This window comes from Erinaceus europaeus, chromosome 3, assembly GCF_950295315.1.
Source record: "Erinaceus europaeus chromosome 3, mEriEur2.1, whole genome shotgun sequence".
Taxonomy (NCBI): Eukaryota; Metazoa; Chordata; class Mammalia; order Eulipotyphla; family Erinaceidae; genus Erinaceus; species Erinaceus europaeus.
Window position 1 is genome coordinate 153,489,982 of NC_080164.1, and position 26,884 is coordinate 153,516,865.

General features: G+C 39.5%; 1 protein-coding gene across 11 annotated transcripts in view; it reads left to right on the forward strand.

The window, feature by feature from the left end:
• Positions 1–26,884, forward strand: part of APBB2 (amyloid beta precursor protein binding family B member 2) — a 420,468-nt gene that overhangs the window by 98,667 nt on the left and 294,917 nt on the right. For 2 of the 11 annotated variants that reach the window (XM_060188173.1, XM_060188175.1), the window contains exon 3: positions 21,456–21,559. The exons of the other annotated variants lie outside the window; for them this stretch is intronic. The gene's annotated coding sequence lies outside the window, so the exon portion shown is untranslated. The remainder of the gene's footprint in view (positions 1–21,455; positions 21,560–26,884) is intronic. 11 annotated transcript variants of the gene reach the window in all.

Sequence of the window (26,884 nt, forward strand, 5' to 3'; positions counted from 1 at the left end):
TACATTGCATCCAGTGAGTCATCTCAAGTCCACATATTTTTTTAATACAGTACCAAGGATGAAACCAGAATCTCATGTATGTATAATATTGCTGAGCCACCTCCCTGACTCAATCAAAATTTTTCCTTTTAAACTGGGGCCAGGGCAAAGACACTGGTGCACCATTCCATTATCCTTGATCCTGCTCTTTTCTCTCTTTGGGGTTGTCATGTGGTGCTCGGGATCACACCTCGGACCTCACAGATGAAAGGTATAAAGTGAGTGACCGTTATGATCCCAACCACTTTTCATTAAAAGTGAACCTCTTGGGAGTCGGGTGGTAGTGCAGCGGGTTAAGCACAGGTGGCACAAAGCACAAGGACCGGCATAAGGATTCCGTTTCGAACCCCCACCTCCCCAGCTGCAGAAGAGTCGCTTCACAGGCGGTGAAGCAGGTCTGCAGGTGTCTATCTTTCTCTCCCCCTCTCTGTCTTCCCCTCCTTTCTCCATTTCTCTCTGTCCTATTCAACAATGACATCAATAACAACAATAATAACTACAACAGTAAAACAGCAAGGGCAACAAAAGGGAATACATAAATATTTTTAAAAAAGTGAACCTCTTTCATCACAATTCTGTTATATGCCTTTCTCTCCCTTATCTCTACCCCCAACACCAGGTGCAAGCATGTGTACATCACACAAATACACACCTACGTTCCCTCCAGCATTCAGGATTTTTATTTATTTATTTATTATTTTTTTTATTTTTAAATTTTTTATTTAAGAAAGGATTAGTGAACAAAAGCATAAGGTAGGAGGGGTACAACTCCACACAATTCCCACCACCCAATCCCCATAACCCACCCCCTCCCCTGATAGCTTTCCCATTCTCTATCCCTCTGGGAGCATGGACCCAGGGTCGTTGAGGGATGCAGAAGGTAGAAGGTCTGGCTTCTGTAATTGCTTCCCCGCTGAACATGGGCGTTGACTGGTCGGTCCATACCCCCAGTCTGCCTCTCTCTTTCCCTAGTAGGGTGTGACTCTGGGGAAGCTGAGCTCCAGGACACATTGGTGGGGTCTTCAATCCAGGGAAGCCTAGCCAGCATCCTGGTGGCATCTGGAACCTGGTGATTGAAAACAGAGTTAACATATGAAGCCAAACAATTTGTTGAGCAATCATGGATCCCAAGCTTGGAATAGTGGAGAGGAAGTGTTAGGGAGGTACTCACTGCAAACTCTAGTGTAGTCCTGCTTTCAGGTATATATTTTGCAGTAGTTTATGGATACGTGTGCACATAAGCTCTCTCTCACAGAAACTGGTGTATATCTAGGTTATGGGACTTTGTTAGAAAGTGAACTACCTGAGATGAAATTAGAGTGTACTATTAAAGGAAAGGTCTCACCCGAGTAATGAAGCTGAAGGGTTGTCATTCCGCACGTGAAGTCTCTGGATACATTCTGAGGTGAAGCATGTTGAGGTAGCAATCATTGCTTTGGTTAGGTTGTGATCGGCAGATGCAATGTTATTTGGTTTGGATTGGGAGATGCATACGGGAAAGTGGGCCCTATCCAAGGGTTCCAGGACTGGGGGAAGTAGGGGCTCTATAGTGAAGATGTGAGGTTCCTGCTGTCTTAGGGTTCAAAAAGACACTCAATAGTTAATATTATCATCACATTATTTGTTAATTGGGTTAACTTTGAAAAGTCCCTTTGTTATGGTTTGCTGGACAGTACCCAGTATCTTGTATATAGCTGTGCTATTGGAAGCTTCTAATCTACTTGGTCTAGGCTTTTGAGAGAGTCCGCATATCAAATACATAGCCTATATATTAAAAAGATTCAGTTTGTCTTTTGAGAAACTTTGAGACATACAATTGATTTCCCCCTCTCATATTAATTAGCTACTGATTTATATGTCTACATTTTGCTAGGAGTGTACATAAACACCATTCCCACCACCAAAGGACTGTGACCCATCCCTCCCGCCCACTCCCACCCCCCACTGGCCCAGGAAGCTACATGCCTACCCCTCACCACTGGGTTTTTACTTTGGTGCCCTACTAGGATTTTTTCTAATGAAGGTCAAGGAGCAGCCTATGAACTGTGAGATGTGAGGGCACATCTGATTCTGTAGTATTTTGATTCCACAGTCTAGGTTATTGGATATGCCAAAAAGCGTTTTTGGATAGCTCTATCATCCCATCTTTCATTACTGATTTAAAAAAAAAAAAATCAAAGCACATGTGTTTCTGATGGTTTAATTAAGCATTTTAATTTTCAAAAGTTTTCTTTTGTAGTTCAACACAGAAAGAAAAATCCAGGGAGGCAGACATTTAAAACCAGTTTTAAATTCAGTTTTGGTTATTCTGGTTAAAAACAAACAAAGCAGACATTGAATGTTAGCTTCTTTGATCCACATGGTTTCAGTTTTCCACCACTGGACTTATTAAAACTTTGAAGACATAGAAGTACCATTCAGTAAACTGCTGGTCAGCAACTTCTGTGATGTGTTGGCACTTTGGAAGCCTTTAGTTTCCTTTCAGGCATGATCTGCTAACTTCGAATTAGTCACTCTCTGTGCAAAGTCAGAAACTTTATATTTCATACCAGGGAGCAGAGAAGAAATTTTAAAGTGATTTGATCTTTTAAAAATATTTGACTTGTCATGTGATTTAGATTCTGAGAACTAAAGGCTCCAAAACCAAAATGCTCAACCTGACCAACAAGGAAATATATAGGAAAAGAAATATGTAGAGGCTGTGTTGAAGTGTTATTTTATAGAAGCTAGTTCCTGTAAGAGGAACTCTCAAGTTACATGAATAGTAAAACCCATTTTCCTCACCCTCCTTACTTTATTTATTTATTTATTTATTTATTTATTTATTCATTCATTCTCTGGAACCTGAATAAAACCCAGCACCTGTGAAACATTCCCCTGATGTTCTTGGCTCTAAATTGGAGATCTAACTGAGGAATCATGGCGGCAACTAGACTCTTGTGTTATGGTTATCAGCTATGTTGAAAACTTAAATATAATTATTTTTTTGCTTTAGCATCAAGGGGGAAAGTTATCTTGAAGTTCATGCTAACTTTTGAGAACTAGAGCAGGATATGCTTTTATTTCAGGGCTTTTGCTCATGTATAAGCATTTCAGAGTCATTCATGTGGCATGGACTGTTGAGTTTCGGGAGTAAATGCTTCAAGCATGAGTGAGACAATGCCCTTGTCCTGAGCTAGTTTATGTGTTTTTGCTCAGGAGATTGGATGTGTGCACAGGTAATATGGCCTATGGAGAAAGAGTAGGTAATATGACCTATGGAGAAAGAGTAAGTGCCTTCAGAAAAGGAAGAAAACTATTGTGGAAAATTACACAGGAGGGGAATTGGGGTGGTGGTGTGGAGTGAAGATGCAGTTGGCATTGAGCCAGACCTTAAAGAGTTCCTAGTGGGACAGTGTCAGCAGTGGTAGATTTCACTGAGTTCTGACTTTATTAGAAGCCATAGTTTTCCTCGTCTAGAATGCCCAGGACCTATTTTTAAGTTGAAGACAAATCTCCAGTTCATTCTAAGTGTCCCCATTATATTACTCTATTTTTATTGTACAGTTTATATTTTATTACTTTTGAGAGGGACTTCTTTTCCTTTTATAGAAGTCCCTTTAGTATTTCTTGCAGGGCCACTTGAAGGGTGATGAGTTCCTTTAACTGTGGTTTGTTCAAAATCTGAGTGATAATGTAGTTATCACTATGGGTAGAGTACTTTTTCATTCTACTCTTTGATTATGCCATTTCCATCTGACCTTTAGTATTTCTTTTCAGAAGTCTGCTGGTAGTTTTGTGGGGACTCCTTTATATGTGGCTCTTTTTATAATTATTATCCAATTTTTCTTTTTTAAAATTTTATTAGTAACTTAATATTGATTTACAAAACTTTGTGATGACAAGAGTGTAGTGCTGCACCATTCCAACCACCAGAGTTCTGTGTCCCATTCCCTTCTTTGGAAATATCAGCAGTTCTCCCAAGGTCACAGATGTGGGTTGAGTCTTATTTATACATATTTTCCTATCTTTTCTGTGGTCCTACCTTCTCTTCCTTTCTAAGTCACACCTACATCAGTTACTACTTCTAAGCGTCCTTCCCTTTTTTCCTTTTCTCTCTAAGGGTCCTGATGGAGTTGGGTTTCAGAGCTCTCTAGTCATCTTTCCCTAACATTTCTCCCCCACTTAGAGTATGGGCCAGAATTGTTTTTGGGGATGCAAAAGGTGGGAATTATGGCTTCTGTAATTGCTTCTCCACTAGACGTAATGTTGGCAGGTCGGTCAATCCATACCACCACCCTGTTTCTATCTTTCTCTAGTAGGGTAGGGCTTTGGAGAGGTGAGGCTCTGAGATATGCTGGTAAGGGTATCTGCCCAGGGAAGTCAGCATGGAATCATAATAGCATCTGCAACTTGGTAGCTAAAATGCAGTAAGATATAAAGCGGGACAATTTTTTTTTAATAAACAGAAACCAAAAAGTTGGAATAGAGCAGATCTTAGGGGTCTTAGGGTGAAAGAAAAATAGGAAGTCTATTTTAGGTCTGTTCCTATGGGCCCATGATTTTAGTAATTTTTGCTTGAGCTTGATAGCTAACATGGAGGTGAACTAAAAATATTGTCTGGGAAGATGGTGTCAGAGTTAAGACTAGGGCTAGAAAGCTGGATTAGAGCAGAGAATAGCTCCCAAACTTGAAGAAAGTATCTACATAAAATTAACTGTTTACTCTATCATTTTGACCAAGGGCCCATATATATATGTATGTTGATACTTAGCACAGGAGCCTGTGTAGCCTCTGAGTCTCTGTATGAGCTCAGTCTGAGCTCGCAGTCCACGGTCACAGCTGGGGGCAATGTAGACAGCAGTCATTTCAGGACCAGTTTTCCTCTAGTGGCAGAGTAGGATGAGCCAGTCTTCCTTTGGAAAGTGAGGCATTCCTTACCATTGCTACTTTATAGTTTCTTCTTCTTCTAGCGTTTGGCCTTCTTCCGTAGCCAGTCAACAGCGTCAGGCTGAGCCTGATGTAAAGTTTCAAGACCTCCTTTGAATCTGGAGAGGTGGCAGTCGTTGACTATGTGGGTCATAGTCTGTCACGGCTACAGACTACTTTATAGTGAGGACAAGTACCTAGAGTGGGCCACAAGAGGGCTTATGCTGATGTTCCTGATGGAGTGACAGGTGGTGGTGGAGAGGGGGAGCTATTAGAGGTCTAGGTTCATAATATTTATGTGGGAATTTAAGGATTCCCTGACTAGGGCCCCAAGTGATGGGGTGGTCTGGTATTGACCAAAAAGGCCATCAGTAAGACAGCCATCTCTTGCTCTTATCTAGCTTTTGTAGTCCTTTCTTTATCTGACCAGCTTAGACTTTCTTCCAGTTGTTTAAACATTGAGTATCATTTTTGTTCCCAAACCAGTACAAGGTTAAGCCTTCTTTAGGGCTTTCTACTAGATTGCTGAGCTTATTAGGTCTAAGTCTAATTGGTTAGAGAATTTATGATGCCTTCTTTAGGCTATTCTACTAGAATTATTAGGTCTAAATCTAATCACAGAGGGCTATTAAGCGCTTTGACTTTGAGGCATTTTATTGCTTCTTGTTTACATGTACATCTGTACCCAGTCCCCTAAGTCCTAGCCTCTATCTAGTGTATGACTCTATTTTTTCTTTTGCAGCTTTTAGGATTATCCTCTTTACCATTGATCTCTTAGTTTCATTGTGTCTTTGGTGTGTGTCTTTTATTGTGGTTTGGAACACCTGACTTTCCTGGATCTGAATGTCCATCTTTATCCTTAGTTCCGGGAAAGTTTTTGGTTACCATTTATTCCAATATGAATTTTGTCTGGGGGGTCTAGAGGTACCTCATCCTGTTAAGTGCACACATACTGATAGGAGCATGGACCGAGGGTTTAGCCCCTGGTTATTACATGGGAGCGTCAGCATAGGCTGAGTGGAGGGGATGTTTCTTTTTCTCTTCTTTTTCTTTTCTTTCCTCTTCTCTTCTTTTCTTTTCTTTCTTTCTTTTTTTGAGGGATTTTTTTTTGCCTCCAGGGTTATTGCCGGGGTTCAGTGCCTGCACCATGAATCCACTGCTCCTGGAGGCCATTTTTCCCACTTTTGTTGCCCTTGTTGTGGTTATTATTGTTATTGTTGATGTCGTTCGTTGTTGGATAGGACAGAGAGCAATGGAGAGAGGAGGGAAAGACAAAGAGGGGGAGAGAAAGAGAGATACCTGCACACATGCTTCACCACCTGTGAAGCGACTCCCCTACAGGTGGGGAGCCGGGGACTCGAACCGGGATCCTTACACCAGTCCTTGAGCCTGGCGCCACATGTGCTTAACCCGCTGAGCCACTGCTGGACCCCCGAGGGGATGTTTTAAGAATAGTCCAGTGCTGCTGTGTTGTCTCTTCTCTCTGTCTCTTTTTTTCTTCCCTTCCCTTCTTCTACCAGAGCACTGTTTAGCTCTGGCTTGTGGTTGTGTGGCCATTGAACCTGGGGATTTTGGAGCCTCAGGCATAAGAGTCTCTTTGCATAACCACTGTGTTATCTACCCCCTCCTTCTTCCTTTCTATCTCTCTTGCTCCTTCTCTTAAAAAAAAAAAATTATGAAAGGAAAGGGGGGGAAAAAGGCCACCAGGAACAGTGTAGTCATGAAGGCACCTAGTCCCAATAATCTTGGTGGTAAAGCAAAAACAAACAAAAGACCTGTCTGAATTAGCCTTTCATTCCAAAAGTGATACATTTGTTTTTAATTGAAGCATCTGTTTTAAGACTTCCTTAGTTTTTACCTGATTTATAGTTGTCCCTTTACCACTTTATGCCATCACATAGAACAATTGTTTCTTGACAATAGTGACTTTTCAAAGTAGTTGGTTCAATGAATCAAAAGGATGCCCTGCTTGGTCTTGAGTTGATCAGAGGTAGTAGGGAAAACTACTATGTGGAAATGCATGTGGAAATGACATGCAGACTAGTGCTGAAGGGTTTGGTGGCTTCATGGAAGCTGACATTGCCATTCAAAGCCTGTTTCCTCATTGAAGAACAGAGGGTGGTAGCAATTCCTACTTCAGTGGTGTAGGAATAAAATGAGGATTAAATGAAAAAGTGCATGTAAGAGTATATATCCAGAGATTCATACATGGGAAACATTTTCTACATATGAACTTTACTTTTTACTATGCTGGATAGGCTATCTAGTGTCATCTGGAATAAAGAGAGGGTGAATGCACATAGTGTGAATATACATACAGTATGGTCATAAAAATTCTTGTAGAAGAGTTAACATTTGAGATGGGGCTCAAATTCCAGCTCTTTTTCACAGGGACAGTGACTGGAAAGAAAACTGCCAAGCTGAGAGACTATAAAACAGGGAGGAGACAGGGAGATATGAAAGACTAATTTCTGGAAGAAGGAAAACTATCTACTATAGATATATTATCATCTCAAATGGCAAGAAGATAGTGCAAGGGAGATAAAATTGTAAGGTAGTGAGTCTTTTTAACTGATAAAAATTGAAATTCTGGGCTGTAAAATAGCTCATTTGGATAATGTGCTGCTTGGCCATGAGCACATCTGGGTTTGAGCCTGGTCCCCTGTCAAAATGAAGGAAGCTTTGGTTCTGTGGTCTCTCTCTCTCTCTCTCTCTCTGCTTTCTTTATCTCTTATTTAAAAGCCCCCCCCCCAAAAGAAATTCTTTAAAAGAATAACACACTGAAAATCCATAGAAGTCTGATTCCAGCCCTTAACATTTTAATATTTAATTTAACTTAATATTCTCTATTTACTTCATCAATATACATTTACATATATTATTTTTGCTAAGCCATTTAAAAATAAACTATAGATACTGTGACATTTAATCCCTAAGTACTATAGTATAGCATGGCATCACTAGGCTAAATAGAAAGCTGTAACACTTGTCAAATTAGCAGTAGTTCCCCGAGATCATTTCGTAATTGTCAAACTTGCCCCCTATTTCTAAGCATTAAGATTTTTAAGAACCAGTATTCAATCAGAATATCATGTTTTGTATTTTGTTAGTTGTCAAACCTCTCATGTCTCTTTAAGTCTAAAATTTCAACTAAAATGTTAAAACTTTTTGACTTTGAAGTAGCCACCCTCTATTCTTATCACTCTAATAATTCAGAGCACTCTGAATTCAATAACAATAAAGTAAGTGTAAGGAAGTCCAGATAGATTGAGATTTTTCCCCCATCAAGATGATGACTTTGATGCTAGTTTTGAAATTTCAGTTGGTCATATTTTTTACAATATAGCATTTGCTTACTTGGCTTGAGTACTCTGGCAGTTGACTCACAATACTGAATTAGAGACACAATGACACATTGTTTTTCCTAGTGGGGAGTATCTACTATTATAAACTTCACAGCTAGAAAATCTCAACCTTAACAGCATTATGTAGACTCATAGAAGTGACTTGGGGGAGGCCAGGCAGTAGCACAGCTGGCTAAGTGCACATGGCGTGAAGGATCCTCTTTTAGGCCTCTTGCTCCCAACAGTAACAACAACATTAACAAGGGGAACAAAATGGAAATAAATAGCCTCCAGGAGCAGTGGATTTGTATTGAAGGCATGGAGCCCCAGCAATAGCTCTGGAGGCAAAGAAAAAAAAAAAAGACTTTTGCTCTCAGTTTATGTATCTACCTTCTAGACATTCTGTTTCAGCCCTTGTAACTGACTTCTTAGTTTTTCACAAAATTTCCTGAAGCAAAACTGGGTAGAATTATCTGAGATAGAAAAATCACCTAGAATTGGGAAGCAAAGTCCACTCATCACCCCTTATTTAACTCTGGACATGCATTGTTGGCACTTTTTTTTTTTTTTTGCCTGATAAAAATTGAAATTCTGGGCTGTAAAATAGCTCATTTGGATAATGTGCTGCTTGGCCATGAGCACACCTGGGTTTGAACCTGGTCTTCTATCAAAATGAAGGAAGCTTTGGTTCTGTGGTTTCTTTCACTCTCTAATAATCCACTAATAAGCCACTGCTCCTGGAGGCCATTTCCCCCAGTTTTTGTTGCCCTTGTTGCTATTATTGTTATTGTTATTATGGCTGTTGTTGTTGTCAGATAGGACAGAGAGAAATGGAGAGAGGAGGGGAAGACAGAGGGGGGAGAGAAAGATAGACACCTGCAGACCTGCTTCACTGCCTGTGAAGCGACCCCCTGTGCTGGGATCCTTACCCTGGTCCTTGTGCTTCATGTCATTTGCCATTTGCGCTTAACCTGTGCTACCACCCAGCCCCGGCACTTTTTGTTTTTGACCTTCCCTCAGTCATGGATACCTGTGGTTTGACAAGTGTGTGAAATCATTGCAAGCACTGGAGTAAGTGAAATGCCCATCTTGCCAGCATTGCGACTTCTCTAGCTCAGGGAGCACACGCCAGCTTACAGTGGAACTTCACTGGGTCTTTGGGGAATGCTTTCTTGCAAATGTGCAAATGTGCACCCTTTCACTGCCTCTCCCTAATGATTGCTCCTTGTTATGCTCTGGAACTGGAGCTCCTCTGAGAATCGTTTTTCCACCTCACTTGCAGGTGCACAGTGAGTGCAGCTTTTGTTGATTCTACTTAGCCTTGTTGTGGAGCCCAGCCCACCTGGCTCTGCTGGAGGAAATGCATTTCCACCTTCATCTTAACTTCCCTGTGGTTCTATTGACCCACTTGGAAGAGGTTTATTTTTCCCTTCTATCCTTAATTTGGCTTGCTTCTCTTTGTATCCCCACTGAATGGATTTTTTCTTTTAAGGGAAAGGAACTGAAGGACAACTGCTTGTGAAGGTGACTGCTTGTTACGGGTAATTGCTGTTTTTATGTTAATCTGTAAGTTAAAATGAGTAGTTAAGGAATCTCTAAATTCACCAGCCTCTTATCTCCCAAGTATAACCCCCTTTTAAAGAGTATTTGTTGTTTAAATGAAGATGTGGCCATGCAGAGTGAAAGTGTTCAAATTTATAGTTAATTATGCATGTATATTTTTATGCAGAAGTATATATGGCGTTTACAGCGTTCATTTTTATCAGCCAGAATCACTTCAAAATCCTTGGAAGTTCTAGAAAAGCAGGAAGGAGAAAGCTGGAGAAAACTTGCATTAGCACTGTGTGAATTTAAGTCTAGTCATTTTTAGCCTATAGGTTATGTCTCTTTAAATGGGCATAATTTTACTTTAACTGACTGCAACTTTTTGCTATCCAACTGTCATAGATCAGTAGCTTTAACATCTCTTGGAGAATCTTGTTAGAAATGCAGAATCCCAGGCTGTACCCCACACTCCTTTGTATTGACATACTTGAATCATACCCCGAACAATTTATAGTGAATGATATTATAGATACGTTACATTTTGGAAACAAGTTCGTGCTCCACAGCACAGTCTACCAGGATAGCAGGCAAAGTGGGTGAGACCCACAGAGGCCCAAGCGCACCTGCACACTCTTGTTCTCCATTGTCCCTCTATTTTAAGGAAGGCACAGCAGCCCTGTTGAGAAACCCAACCATCGCACAGATAAAGAATTCATTCAGTACACATTCATTAAGGGCCTGCTGTGTTCAGGTAGAATGTGGTGGCTCTGGCCCTTACAGTTTAGGCTTGCAGATACTGAAGGAGCAGCTTGCTGCCAGCAAGGAGCAGGGAGTGGTTGGTTGTTCTGCAGGAGTGGGGACTGGGAGACAGAAAAATGCTCCTTTCGACTTGAGTCTTGAAATGTGTCAGTGAACATGATTTACGAGTATTGCTTGGTCTGGAGAGAGCCCACAGTTAGAGAAAATGAGTCTCTTTCTTCAAAGCTCATATGCTTGATGTGAAAAGAAGTGACAGTGTTTAAAACCTTAAATGGCATTATAAAGCACCTTAGTACTAGGGTACAACCAAAGTCTGACTATCTCTGGCTTTATAGCTCTGTGACCTTGAACAAGTTATTTCACTTTCCTGACTGTTTATTTCCTGTGTAAAATAGGGATAAAATAATATAAATGACCTCACAGAATTACAGTGAACTTTTGATAGGAGTCTCTGGAGATAGAAAATAGGACTTCAAGGGACCAGGTGGTGGCACACATGGTTGAACGCACACATTACTGTGCACAAGGACTCGGGTTCAAGCACCCGGTCCCCACCTGTAGGGGATAGCTTTGCAAGTGGTGAAGCAGTGCTGCAGGTGTCTCTCTTTCTCTCCATCTCTCCATTCCCTCTTGGTTTCTGGCTGTCTCTATCCAATAAATAAATAAAGATGTAAAAAAAAATAGGACTTCATACATATTGAACAAGTGCTCTACCACTGAGTTCTGTCCCCATCCCTCAGCAATGTGGTCTTTTGTTACTATAACATAGCAAAACCAAGCACTGGCTTGAAACTGTCATGGGACTAGTGCTCTGTGGCAAAGCTAAGAAGTGCCGCGTGAGTGCCATATACAGAACTATTGAGGAAGAACAGTGAAAAGAGAGATCAGTTCTACCTGGACTGTTGTGGTTAATCTGGATACATATGCATACATGTGAGAAAACCAAGTGAAGAAAGTCATGAGGAACACAAATGAAAGATGAAACTGCAATTCTGAGATTAGACAGGCTGAAAAAAAGAAATGACACTGAATATATAGAAACAAAGGATCAAGCCTGGGAGGGAGATTTCAGATTCAAGCACATTAAGTTTGAGGCAGCTATTGCGGGTCTGGGAAGTGTTTGTACTCACCCTGTGTGGTGTTTAGATGCATACCCCTATTGTAGACTTAAGGAGGAGATGAAATCAGTCCTCTCTGATAGTATGTTTAACTGGTAGTCAGTCATGCAAAGAGACTCTTTCTGACTTGTTGGAAATGTCCACACCTGTAAAGGGATTCTCACCAGGACAGGGATACAAATAGATTTTTAAAATATTTATTTTTTCTTAAGAGTAAATGATCTACTCTTTTTTAATTTTTAAAATTTATTTATTTTTATTAGAGATAGAGAGAAATTGAGAGGAGAGGGGGAGATAGAGAGGGAAAGAGACAGAGAGACACCTGCTGCCCTACTTATGAAACTTTCCCCCTGCAGGTGGGGACCAGGGGCTTGAACCTGGGTCCTTGCAGACTGTAATGTGTGCACTTAACCAGGTGTGTCCCCAGAGGGCCCCCTTATTTATTCATTTATTGATTTATTTTACCGCCGCTAAGATTCTTACTGGGGCTTAGTGCTGGCTGACAAATCCACCTCTCTGGGTGGACATTTCCCCTCCCTCCCCCCTTTCTTTTTCTTCTTTCCTTTCTTTTTTTTCTTGAAAGGAACAGAGAGAAATGGAAAGGGAAGGGGGAGATAGAAAGGGAGAAGGAGAAACACCTGCAGCACTGCTTCATTGCTGGCAAATCTTCTCCCCTCCTGCAGGTTGGGGAGCCACGCCTTTGAGTCTTTTATTTTATTATTATTATTTTTTTAACTTTTAGAAAAAATGTGACTAATAGTAGGTCACAGGATTGTAAGATTACAGTGTATAGCTCCACACCACATCCATCATCAAAGATAACCAGGATAGTCCTTGAACATTTGTTTATTTATTTATTTATTCATTTATTTATTTATTTACTACCAAAGCACTGCTCAACTCTTGCTGATGGTGGTGTGGGTGATTCAGTCTGAGACTTTGTAGCCTCAGGCATGAGAGTCTCTTTGCATAACCATTATGCTGTCTACCTGCAATCCTTGAACTTTTTAAACATTGAGACATATCTCTTCCTCCAAATGGCTAGAAGAGAACTAAACTTTTTTGTTGTTGATTGTTACTTACTGCCATCCTCTCATAGTTCTCTTTCTCAGTCTTCCTGTCCCTAGCAATGATCATTGCTTCAGAAGGGAAAATGAGTTGAAGTTGACCTAAATAGTCTAACACCTGTGGGCTATATGCCAGTTTCCTTTCAACCGTAATATCCTTTATAGTCTCTTTTTATATGGTGTATATATATGTAGTCATGGTTACTGGGTTTTATAGGTTAGGTATAGTCTATCACATAAAGTGCTAATATTTTGCCAGAATTGCTTTGTTTCTACTTTTTCTTTCTATTTTTTCTTTGTCTGTACACACACACACACACACACACACACACACGTTTTTGTTCATTTTTGAGTTAGAGAAATCATGGCCTTTTAGCCTTAAATATGACAATATGTGTTGACTGAACACAAGAATATTCTCCCACTCTCAGAATGGACCTAGGCTATGACCCTGCAATTCCTCTCCTAAGGAACCAGACACACCCATCTAAAAAGATATGTGTATAGCTATGTTCATAGAAGCACAATTTGTAATAGCCAAATCTGGAAGCAACCTAGATGTCCAACAACAGATGAGTGGCTGAGTAGCTTGTGTTATATATACACAATGGAATACTAAAAATGGTGACTTTGCCTTCTTCGTCTCATTTTGGCTGGAGCGTGAAGGCATCATGTTAAGTGAGATAAGCTAGAAAGAGAAGGATGAATATGGGATGATCTCACTTATAGACAGTAGTTGAAAATAGAAGAACAGAAGGGAAAACACAAAGCAGAACTTGAACTGGTTTTGGTGTATTGCACCAAACTAAAGGATTGGGGTGGGGTGGGGGCAGAAGTGTTCAGGTTCTTGAACATGATGGCAGAGGAGGACCTAAGTGGAGGGTTAGATTGTTATGTGGAAAGTTGAGAAATGTTACACATGTACAAACTACTGTATTTTATTGTTGACTGTAAACCATTAATCTCCCAATAAAGAAAAAATATTCTCCCACATAAACTATGATTCCTTGATCACCAAGAAATATGATCTAACACGTAGAAAGACTCCCCCAATTATTCCTGTAATATATTTCATAAGATACCACCTCTACCCCATCAACTGCCATTTGTTGAATTTTGTGACTTTAATTTCCTATAATCTAGAACAGTGGCCCTGTCTGTTTTGTTTTCATTCTTGGCAGTGACATCTTAGAAGATTGCAATAAAGTTATCTTTGAATTTGTCTTTTCATTACCAATGATTAGATACAGATTAAGCATTTTGACAAACATGCTATGTAGTCATTTTGGAGACACATGTGATTCCATTGTCCTATAATTGATTGTACCCACCATCATCTGGTAGCTTTCCATTATAAAGCTACCGTTTCCCCCTAGGTAAGTGGCAAACAATCTGCTGCGTGCACCTGTGAGACTCTGCGAGGATCCTGTTCCACAACAGCCTGTTCCCTGATGGTTTTAGTGTCCATTAATGATCCTTGGCTGAATCAATTATTGCCTGGGTGGTTGCAAAGTGGAATTTTCTATTTCTGTTACTCCTTTGGCGTTTATTAGCTGCATGCTTTTTAAAGGACAACTTCATTTTCATGACTGTCTGAAGATTTATGGTTCTTTTGAAAATTAAATGTTATACCTTATCAGAATCATTCTTTTTGCTATTCAAATGGTCTCTGGTTTTGCCAGTGGGAAGCCTGCTAAGGCAGGACTTATGTCCTCCTGTCATGTCTAAATAAATTATGTGAGCATTTCCTTGCTCTCTGGCATAGTGAAATGTTCTAGATTTATCATATACTTAACCTTACTATAGTCTGTGCCCAGCTATTTCTCCAACGAACTAAGGTATTAAGAAACTAAAATCTCGTATCCAAACATTCCTTTCAAAATTCATATAATCCACAGAAAGCTAAATGTCATTACTTTTTAAAATTCTCCCCAACCCTAGCTTCTGCTAAAATTATTTTCGTGGAGGCTTTGAGAATTTAGATGTTGGCAGCCATGGACAAGTGAGGGGGGGGGTGGTCACTGTAAGGGGAGGTCATTGGATTTTAAACTGGAAATGATTCAGTGGTACAAAAAGGGAAGTGATAATGGTGCCAGAGATGAATTTAAGGTTATGCCGGCATTCTGACTGGGGAGTGAGAGCATGAGAAAATAATTCCTGCTTGGTTTCTAGGTAGACCTTGAAAATTGGTTGCTTTTTTTTTCATGTAAGGATTATATTCCCCTGAGCTATACATATGCTAATTTTTAAGCAAGTCAAACTGTAGTTTTCACACTGAGAGTTCCTGAGTGCTCTTTACTTTCAGTCAGTGGGAGGTATGTACAGATAAATGTTTCTATATTTCTTCTTTTAAAAAATAGGTTTTATAGTTTTTAGTTTGAATACTCATAACTCAACAGAGTAATTGATTACCTGATTGTAATATTTGTTTGCAAATTATTAAAGGTATAGGTATGCCGTATTTTAGCAGCAACTTGTGAAATATAGAAACCAAGAATTTAGAGTTATTTTCCTTTTTCTTTCTTTCTTCCTTTCTTTATTTTAGAATATCTTTTTTTTATTCCATTGCTCCTGGAGGCTATTTTTTTCCTTTTGATGCCCTTGTTGTTTATCGTTGTTGTGGCTATTATTATTGTTGTTATTGCTGTCATTGTTGTTGGATAGGACAGAGAGAAATGGAAAGAGGAGTGGCAGACAGAGGGGGGAGAGAAAGACAGACACCTGCAGACCTGCTTCACCAGTTGTGAAATGATCCCCTTGCAGGTAGGGAGCCAGGGGCTCAAACCGGGATCCTTAAGCTGGTCCTTGCGCTTGGCGCCATGTGCGCTTAACCTGCTGTGCTACTGCCCTACTCCCCCCCGCCCCATGAGTTATTTTTCCAATGTAATAAACTTGTATTAGATCAACTAACTGATAGTCTCTGAGGGGAGTCTTGAACTTGAACTGATTTTTCTGGAATTTAATATACCCCATATGGCCTCTTGTTATATATAGTGCTATTATTAAAATGTTTATTGGCAGTTTCTGTCCTGCTAAAACAAAACAAAACATGAAGTTCGTGGCTTTTGTTTTCATTTGATAAAGGATCTATGGAAATCCAAAAATACTAAAGCAAATTTGAAACATAAGGGTTTTGTTTTTGTTTGTTTCTCTTTGAAGTCGGCATTGTTGGACATAAAAGCACAGAGCAAAACAGAAAACAGAGTCTACCTCAACTCTACATTTCTACAACAGGATATAGATGCATTATAATTTAATGAAACAAAACTATACATAACACACACATTTATCTGTAATTATCAGTATATTTTTGACACTGGAGAGTCGTAATAAAGCAATGGCTTCACAGCAAAATACTTATCGGTGGGTGTGTATTGTACCAGGAAGGGTGAACTGAAAATGGACAGGGACACTTTATGTAAATGTTTTGATAAGCAAGCAGAGGTGAGTGAACTCAGGTGTATAGCAACTGAATTGTCCCGCACTGGGCTTTAACTTGTGAGCATCCTCTCCGGTTAGTCATTATGTGCTGCCAGTGTAGGGGATTGAAGCAAGCAGATTCATATGACTATGGAGTCATCATTTTTGGCAAGTGCATCTCTTTCATAGTCGAACTTTATTGTTGTTTGGCAATTTCTGATATAAGTGAGTTCTTTGAAAGGCCAGTTGCTCTTTCCTTCCCTTTCACTTAAGACTTCCCACATGAGACAAAGGTCCATCCCTATGCCCAAATTCATTGCTTGTTTTATGTCTTTAATCTTGATCTTATTTGAAAGGAGCTCTATTCAGAATACACTTTCCTTATTCAGAACAAAATTTCATTAAAACTTTTATTTATTGGGTTGGGGAGACACATAGTGATTATGCAAAAAAGACTTTCATGCCAAAGACACAAAACCCAGCACCACCATAAGCCAGAGCTGATCAGTGCTCTGGTCTTTCTCTCAGAAACTCTTTCTCTCTATCTAAACTTAATATAAATAAAATATTTAAAAGCGTATTTTGCTTTAATGCAAACTTAGTTTACATGACTATGAAAGTTTTTAATATCATTTCACATCTCTTAAATATGTTACTACAGCAAAGGTGCATAATATATAGTTCGCAGTAAGTCAATAAATGGAGCAAGCAAGTAGAAAGACCTAAAAAGACACCACAAAGTACCTAGTGAAATAGTTTCTACTTAGATCTAGATACTTTCCTCACCAATTTCCTATTACACTTCCTTTAGTCACTCCAAAGCTAACCTTGTCAGACAAAGTAAGGACTACAAAAGTTGAATAAGGGCAAGAGACCTGCATACTTTAATAATGATTCTTTTTTTTTTAAAAATTTATAATTATTTTATTTAGTAAGCCTTTCTTTATATATATATATATTTTTTAATTTATTTTCCCTTTTGTTGCCCTTGTTGCTTTTTATTGTTGTTGTAGTTATTATTGTTGTTATTGATGTCATTGTTAGGACAGCGAGAAATGGAGAGAGGAGGGGAAGACAGAGAGGGGAAGAGAAAGATAGACACCTACAGTCCTGCTTCACTGCCTGTGAAGCGAAATGATGACTCTTTAGTCATTACCAGGCTACCCCATCACCTGGGGCCCTAGTCAGGGAGCCCAGGGATTTTCACACAGACATGATGGGCCTAGACCTCCGAGAGATCCCTCTCACCACAGTCACTGGTCATTTCCATCAGGTACAACATTGATCATTATCAGATGAGGTACTAGCTTTAATCCCTAGCACCATCATCAATTAAAATTGAGCAGTGCTCTAGTCAAAAGAGTAACAAGAAGAAAACAAAACAAAAACAAACAAACAAACAAACAAAACCCTATCTTTGATCTCTGGCATTTTGTCATTCCTGTAGTAGGAATGTTGTTCTTCTTGATGTTGTCACATAGCTTTTCCCAGAGTTTCTTCATTTACTTTGGTTCATTTTTCTTCTTACTCTAGAGGGTTTCTTGATGACTTCTTCATCCCTATTTTGTAGCTCACCACTTTGTTTCTTGGCTTCTTTTTTTCTTCTGGATCTCTATACTGTAATTTTTTATAGCTCAGCTACTGTATTCTTAATCTCCAGTTTCTGTTATGACTTCTCTCATACTTTCCCTGATCGTATTACTTTTTTTCCATTGAGCTTCTCATTCACTGAGCACACTTAGACCCACAGTTTGATAGTCCCTTTATGAACTTTATGCAACTCTGTTGAATTTAGGCTTTTCTTCTATTTACTGTCTTATTCCAATATTGTAGGTAGTTTTCTCATTATATTTTATTCTCCATGGAGACCTCAAATCAGCCCAGTGGTGTGTGCTTGAATGTGGGTAACAGAAACTCCAGGTTGCAAGTGTTCAGTAGTCAATAGATTTCTGTGGGTGACTTTATTTGCAGATCAGATATGTAGCTGGGGCCTCAGCCTGAATGTTAGCAGTACTGAGCTTACTCTGGGTCAGGATGGGTACCGGTTCTGGCAGACGGAGTCAGGGATCCACCCACAGGGCTTCTTATTGTGGAAACTGAGTTCCAGTATGGTCTCAGTTATTTTTAAAGTATGCATAACTAGGAAAGACTAAAACTAAGGCATTTATTTTCATTTTAATTTCACATGTGAGTCCAGTCAGTAGAATGACAGCCACTATATGGACAAGTACACCTGAAGTTTCCTTAAATACCAGCAGATCCACTCAGTGAAACTTTCTGATGGATGGGACCTTGGGAACATGGCTGCATTGTTTCTTCTTTATTAATAGTGATAAAGCTGGTCGGGCCATACTCTTCTTTCCAAGATGTGTGTGAAATATTCCCAGTGTATTGTATGCTTTACATTGGTTTGTTCTAGCTCTCCCCCTGCCAAGAAAATTGGTTCAGTCCTGCTAGTTTTGCGGGCCCGCATGTCCCCGCCCCAAGGAACCCCGAGAGAGTTCCAGAGTCCCAGAGTTCAAGAGTTCTTGGCGCCGCTGCGGGGGAAGGAGGCAGGAGAGTTCTGTTTGGTGATTAGTTTGGGTTATTTTATGAATCGTTGTTTCTGAATAAAGAAATACAGCTTCCCTGCCCAGCCGTGTGTCCGTGAGTCTCTGTCTACCGCCACGACGCTAGCCCGGCCTGCTGGAGCTCCGAATTTTAACAACACCAGTGAACATGGCTTCAACACTGTTTTCCATTTTGCTAAATATTTTATAGAGTAAATAACTGTTTATCCACTGTTAGATGTTTATATATTTTCAACTGTCATTTTAAGATGACTTTTTTTAAAAGTCATTTTAAGATGACTTTTCTTATAATTGAAAACTTCTTTTCGAGTAGCTTTATGCACATCTTGGACTCTTTTTTAAAGAATACATTTGAGTCTTGTATAATAACATAAGGACATGTCTCATAAGTAAGATTTTCATGTAACTGAAATTGACCCATATGATTCATACTTGGTAATTGAAAAAGTTGTAATGAGAAGCTTTCCAAATTTATAATATGTGTGTTGCTTTCTCATAATGAAAAGCTCAATTTAGCCTCTTCTGGCTTACCTCACAAGCATCACACAAACATTTCTGCTACAATTTGAGATATACAGTACATTGGTGAGGTCAAGTTCCATCATGGTAGTATCTGCAAGTTGGTGGCTGAAAAGCATTAATATATAAAGCAGAACAAATTGTTTAATAATCAGGAATCTTCATGTTGGAAGAAGTTAGGAAGTCTATTTTAGCTATAAAATGGGAATGGGCCCATGACTTTACTAATTTTTGTATCTTAAGTAGTTAAACAAATAAAGAGGAGAGTAGATGTGACACCTTACCAAAGTCCTGACATTTTCTAGTGATTTGTTTTTTGGAAGAGTTGCAGTTTGTGAGTTGTGACATGTTGCGAGGGATACCTGAAATTGGAAGGGAAGTTGAGGTACCTGGAAACAGATGGTTGGTGCATGTGTGAGGCATAGACTGTGTGCATTCTCTGTATCTTTATGCAGCTGTGTTCCTTCTGAGTACAATCTTGTGTGATTGCCTAGTGTTTCTTGCAGTGAGACCATGCATAAATCAATGTGAAATTTGAGTTATGATTAGATTGCTCCCTACTATGTCAACCGTAAATTAAACACAAATGTTACAGTAGTCCTGCATGGTTATACAGTGACATCTGGAGAATATTCTGCTTTCCCTCATCCCACATAGAGTTAATGTACATGGATACTTAGAGAAGAACCTAGCACAGAAGTCAACTGTTAATGTTAGAAGAGTAAGCATAACTAATACTACTGGTGTTGGACACACGGCGGGGGTGGTGTCTTTAATTTTTTCAGTTCTGATGACCTCCTCTAGTGGTGCTTTCTGCCTCTGACTGTTGTTCCAGTTTCTTGTGGCCTTTAGATGAGTTTAATTGGGCTTCATCTATCATGAGGTTTAGAATGGGAGAGTCTCACAGGCTTTATGTGATGGTTTACCTGAGGCATTTGTTTCCCTTCCTCAAACTTTTAAATATTACTAATGGATTACCACAAGGTTTTTGGGGGAAGTGACTCATATTTTCAGTGAGATTATTATAATGCAGAATTATAATAAGTTTTATAAAATTATAAAAGAGAATTTTCAGTTTTATTAGGAAAAGTTAGCATGGCTTTCTTATTCCCATCTGCAAAACTGCAGTGTACTTAATATGTCTCCATTGTCTGGTGGTAGCATACTCAGTTAAACACACATGTTACCATGCACAAAAACTTTGGTTCAAGCCTCTGGTTCCCACTTGCAGGGAGAAGCTTTTTGTTAAGTGAAGCATTGTTAATAGTTGCCTCTTTTTCTCTCTCTGTCTCCCTTTCCCTCTCAATTTCTCTCTGACCTGTCAAGTAAAAGAAAGAAAAAGGGGAAAATGGCCATTGAGAGCAGTGAATTTTTTGTGCACTTACTAAGACCGAGTGATAACCCTAGTGGCAAAGAGAGAGAAAGAAAATATAGAAAATTAGTATGTCTGAACTTTTAAAATCCATTGATGATTTTTAAAAACAAATTTGTTATTGGTTTATTATGAGATTTTAGGACTATAGCTTCATATATGTGTGTGTGTATGTGTGTATGTGTATATGTGTGTGTATGTATGTGTGTATGTGTGTGTGTATGTGTGTATGTGTATGTGTGTGTGTATACAACTTACTATCTTACTATACCCATCCTCAAAGTTCCTGTGCTGTCACACCAAATAAAGCCCTTCACCTATGCTGATGGTTTTCTTTAAATTGTTATTGTTCAATTTTGTTTACCACCACTTCTGTGTTTGTGAGATGAGTTCATCTTTGTAAGATGGGGCAGGCAAGTGTGGTTCCAAAGACCTGGCTTCTTAAGTGATTATAATTAGAAGTCAGTCTCCCTCAGTTGCTTTTTCTGACTCCCCGAGAAGGACATTTTTACTATGAATAGTTACCAAGAAGCCTTGCTGGTTTCTTCTTGATGAAGTTTAATAAGACAGCAGATCAAAATACAATCCAGAGTGAGCATGTCTTGTTACTGTTGTTCTAAAGACAAAATAGCTACCATAACTTATCATTTAGGCATTTCAATAATATCTGTATTTTAATTATGTAAGGCTACTCTGAATAGCAATGAGGCGTTTCAATTTTTAGTATCTCATTTGACTTTGAATTTTGAATTTTACCCCCTTTTTTTTTTTTTTGGTCTCTATACAATTTCTAGATATATTTGGGCTGTCTGAACTCATTGAGTCGTTGCTATTAACTAAGAGACTTTGTGGAAAAGGGAGCTTTCCTTCTGCGCTTCGTATCAAAAACCTGAGGAAAGTAAGTAAACTTCTTCCTTGCTTATTGTGCCCTGTAATATGTCTCTAAGAGAGTTAGGTGGGTTTGTGTCTCTTATTTTTTTTTTCCTCTTTTCATTCCTGGATTAGCAAGTTTTAGTGGGGTGGTGATAAGGTAGATAGCATAATGGTTATGAAAAGATACTCTTCTGCTTGAGGTTCCAGTCCCCTGCATCATCATAAACTAGAACTGAGCAGTGCTTTGGTTAAAAATAAGAAGATTAGCAAGTGTTTTTTTTTAAAGAGATTATTACTTTTAAATTTTATTTATTTATTTGTTCATGAGAAAGATAAGAAGAGAGAGAGAGAAAGAACCAGACATCACTCTGGTACATGTGCTGCCAGAGATTGAACTCAGGACCTCATACATGAGAGTCCATTGCTTTATCCATTGTGCACCACCTCCCGGACCACAATTTTATTTATTTAATTTATTATTATTATTATTTTACCAGAGCACTGTTCAGCTCTGGCTTATCGTGGTGAGGAGGATTGAACTTGGTACTTTAGAGCCTCAGGCATGAGAGTCTTTGTTTTTATTTTTGCCTCCAGGATTTCAAACCAGGATCCTTATGCTATACACCATGTGCGCTTAACCTGCTGTACTACTGCCCGCCCCCTCCATGAGAGTCTCTTTGCATAACCATTATGCTATATACCCTTGATAAATTTTATTATTTTTTTTTATTGTTGAATAGAGACAGAGAGAAGTTGAGAGGGGAGTAGAAGATAGAGAAAGAGACAGAGAGACACCTACAGCCCTGCCTTACCACTTGTTAAGTGATCCTCCTGCAGGTGGGGACCAGGGGCTTGAATTCCGGCCTTGCATACTATAATGTATGCACTTAACCAGGTGTGCCACTGTCTGCGCCCTCCCCTTTTCCTGTTGATTGATTTAATAATGATGGACAAGACCATAGGATAAAAGGGGTACAATTTCATAAAATCCCCACCTCCGGATCCCATCCCCTCCCATGAAACCTTTCCTATTCTTTATCCCTCTGGAAGCATGGGCCCAGGATCATTATGGAGTGCGGAAGGTGGGAGGTCTGGCTTCTCTAGTTGCTTCTCTGCTAGACATGGGCATTAGCAGGTTGAACCATACTCCCAGCCTGTTTCTATTTTTTCCTAGTGGAACAGGGCTCTGGAGAGGTGGACAGGACACACTGGTGAGGTTGTCTGTCCAGTGAAGTCAGGTTGGTGTCATGGTAGCATCTGAAACTTGGTGACTGAAAAGCATTAAGATATAAAGCAGAATAAATTGTTTAATAATATGGAACCTAAGAAAAGAATATAGCAGATGAGGTTTGGGGTCTTCTTGTTGGAAAAAGCTATAAAGTCTAATTTAGATATATTCCAGGCCCATGACTTTACTAATTTTTGCCTGCTCCAATAAGCTAACATTCAGGTGGGTTAAAGGTATTGTCTGGAGAGATGGTGTCAATAGTTGGGAATAGAAAGCTGGATCAGGGCAGAGAGTAGCTCCCAAATATGGGGAAAGTATATAAATACCATTAACTGTAACCCACATCGATCTGATCTGGGACCCATGTCTATCCATACTTAGCACAGAAGCCTGTGTAATCTCTGTATCCCTGTTGGTCTGAGTTTGCATCCCATGACCACAGTTATGAACATTTTAGGCTACACTCGTTTCAGGACCAGTCTTCCTTGAGTGTCTCCCTTCAGAGACTGGGACAGTCCCTACCATTGTTGTCCATGATGTTCCTGATGGAGATGTCCCATGACAGTTGGGAGAGGGATCAATTAGAGGTCTAGGCCCATCGTATCTATGTGGAAATCCCAGGATCCCCTGACTAGGGCCCTGGATAATGGGATAGCCTGGTAGTGACCAAAAGAGCCATCATTAAAGTGTACTGGACTCTTGCCCTTACCCAGCTTTTGTAATCCTTACTTTATCTGACAAGGTTAGCCTTGGATTGATGGAGGGAAGTGAAACAGGAAGAGGTGAGGAGGATGTCTAGGTCTAAGTAGAAACTATTTGATTAAGTACTTTATGGTGTCTTTTTTAGGTCTTTCTACTTGCTTGCTTCACTGATTGAGTCACTGTAGACTATTGTGCACTTTTACTTTAAGGTATATGTTTTCCCCTAATTAATGGATACATGCACATATGTGCCCTACATCACGGGCCCTGATCTATGTCTAGGTCCTGTGGCTTTGTTAGGAAGTGTGCCACCCGAAGTGGAATTAGATTGGCAAGTTTTATATGCTCTGAGGTTTTGTAGAAAAGGACCCAGAAGACCTTTAAAAAAAAAATCTTCTAATAGATTAGGATTACTTTCTGCATGTGCCATTTTTTTTTAAAGTTTCATAAACTGAGTTCTCATGGTTAGAAAAATCTTTTGGGGGTCGGGCGGTGGCGCAAAGCGCAGGGACCGGCGTAAGGATCTCGGTTCGAGCCCCCGGCTCCCCACCTGCAGGGGAGTCGCTTCACAGGCGGTGAAGCAGGCCTGCAGGTGTCTATCTTTCTCTCCCCTTCTCTGTCGGGTTAAGCGCAAGTGGCGCCAAGCACAAGGGCTGGCATAAGGATCCCAGTTCGAGCTCCCAGCTCCCCCACCTGCAGGGGAGTCGCTTCACAGGTGGTGCAGGTTTGCAGGTGTCTTTCTTGCCCCCTCTGTCTTCCCCTCCTCTCTCCATTTCTCTCTGTCCTATCTAACAACAACATCAATAACAACAACTACAACAACAACAACAAAAACAAGGGCAACAAGAGGGAAAATAAATATAAAAAAATTTAAAAAAAAGAAAAATCTTTTATCAGGTGAGTAACATATGAATTACACTTTAAAGGGGAGAAAGTAATGATACAGTTTTTAAAAAACTATGGGTATTTTTAATTTCTAGGTACTTTGGTTCAGAATTATTTACTTACTTACTTACTGCCACCAGGGTTATCTCTGGGGCTCGGTCCCTGCACTACAAATACACTGCTCCTGGCAGCCATCTTTTGTCCATTGTTGTTGTAGCTGCTGTTATTGTTTGATAAGACAGAGAAAATCACTGCTTGTGAAGCGACCCCCCTGCAGGTGGGAGTGAGGGTGGGGCGCGCTCCAACCTGGATCCCTGTGGGGGTTGTATTGTGTGCGTTTAACCCGGTGCACTACTGCCCTGCCCTTTGGTTCTGAATTTTTAGACTGAAATCCATTTGATATTTGTCTGGAAAGGCAACCATGTAATAAGTCCTAAGGGTAGCTTGATTTTCAAAGAATTATTACATCTCTTAACTTTTTTTTTTTTTGCCTCCAGAGTTATCACTAGGGCTCAGTACCTGAACTACGATATTTATTGGACCTGACAGAGAGAAATTGAGAAGGGAGGAGGAGACAGAGAGGAAGAGAAAAAGATAGACACCTATAGACCTGCTTTGCTGCTTGTGACACATTTTCCCTGCAGGTGGGAGCTGGGGGCTTGAACCCAGATCCTTGCATAGGTCCTTGTGCTTATTAGTACTCTGTGTGCTTAACCGGGTGCACCACTGCCTGGTCCCTAATTTTATAACTTTTTTGAACTACTCTAAGGTGTTCTAATTGAGACACCTATATGAGTGGGCTGCCATTTTGTTGTTGTTGTTGTTGTTGTCTTTGGGACTTCACCACTCTGGATGAACTTTTTCAGATAGAGCTAGAGGGAGCAAGAGAAAGACACATGAGTGGTGGTAGCTAGGCTGGAATCGGAGTCACAGGCATGGCTAAGCAGGCTCCTGCCCAGGTAAGATATTTTGTTTGCCTGGTTTTACTATCTTTTAGAAAAAAAAAAAAAAAAAAGATTAGGTTCATACAATTAAGTCTCACATCCTGGTATTATTAATCTACTTTCTTAAAACAATATTTGAATGTATAAATGACCCATATGAATGTAAACAAAACTCTCAAACACGTACCCCTGCCTACCTCTTTTCTGGTATGTTGTAGAAACAATATTATTGACAATAAGAACTGCTCATCCATTAAATTACTAGACAGTTTTCTAATTTTTTTCTGTCTGTTAGCTCCTGTTTTCTGAAGATACAAATGACTTGGTTGAAACTTGTCTAAAACAAGAGACAGACAAGCTTTGCCATAGAAGTGCCATGGGAGCACTAAATAGATCAGATTTTGGTATATTTCCTCAAAATTTTTTATAATTATAATAATGTAATGGGGTGGGGGGGTGGGCATTAGCTCACCAGGTTAAGCACATTTGTTACCAAGTGCAAGGACCTGGGTTTGAGCCCCTGCTCCCCACTGACAGGAGTCCACTTCAAAAGTGATAAAGCAGGTCTGCATGTTCTTCTTTTCTCATCTCCCTCTCAATTTCTCTTTGTCCTATCCAATTAAGAAAAAAAGAAAAAGTGGCAGCAGGGAGTGGTGAATTAGAAGTGCTGGCACTGAGCCCTAGCAATAACCCTGGTGGCAATAAAAAAAATTAATAATAATAATAAAGTAACAGCTTTAATTATTATACTTATTCAAATTTGAGCAAAATATTTGTGCTAAAAGCACATTACATTTACACATGAATATACAGTAAACACACAGCACAAATTTGATTTCTAAGGACTGTCAACTCTTCAGAAATATTAATCCGTTGAAGACAAGGACTTTTGAAATACTTCAGCAAAAACAATTTATGTGACAGTGAAATATTTGCCATGACAAAGAACTGTTGTCAGTGGACTTAAAAGAAAAAAATGAACCATTTATTTGAATTCTGTAGTCTTGTATTCCCATAAAAAAGTTAAAATCTTTAAAAAGGCGTAATTGCTATTACATCTTGGAAAAATATTTGAAAGAGGATTATGTGGAAATCACTAATCTGTCCACAGAGATGGAGTGAAAGGGTCAAGTGATTAATTCTTGGAACTTCAGGATCCAAATATTTGCTGTGGTATTTAGACAGGAGCTATAATGTAACCCCCCAAAAACAAGCTACTTAAACTGCTTTCCAAATAATTTAGCATCTGTTTAAAATTTAATATGGTCTCCAGTGAAATATTTTCCATCTATTATACCAAAATATTCCCTTTGCGACTTTGTTATAAAAATAAGGCATCTGTAGGACTTTTGTTCAGAAACAATAAGCTAAACAGAGCAACCATGACCTAAAGGTCCTGCTTATGAAAACTGATGCTGTAGATGAGTATTTATGTGCACAAAAGGATGTTTGTAACTTACTTCTGGTTTTGAACATTTAGAAAATAGAAGGTTCCACATAGGCTTGCACCAAATGAATAAGTAAATATAGCCTTGAATAATTAGGTATAACACAGTTATCGGGATGGCTCTGCTGCTTTCAAACAGGAGTT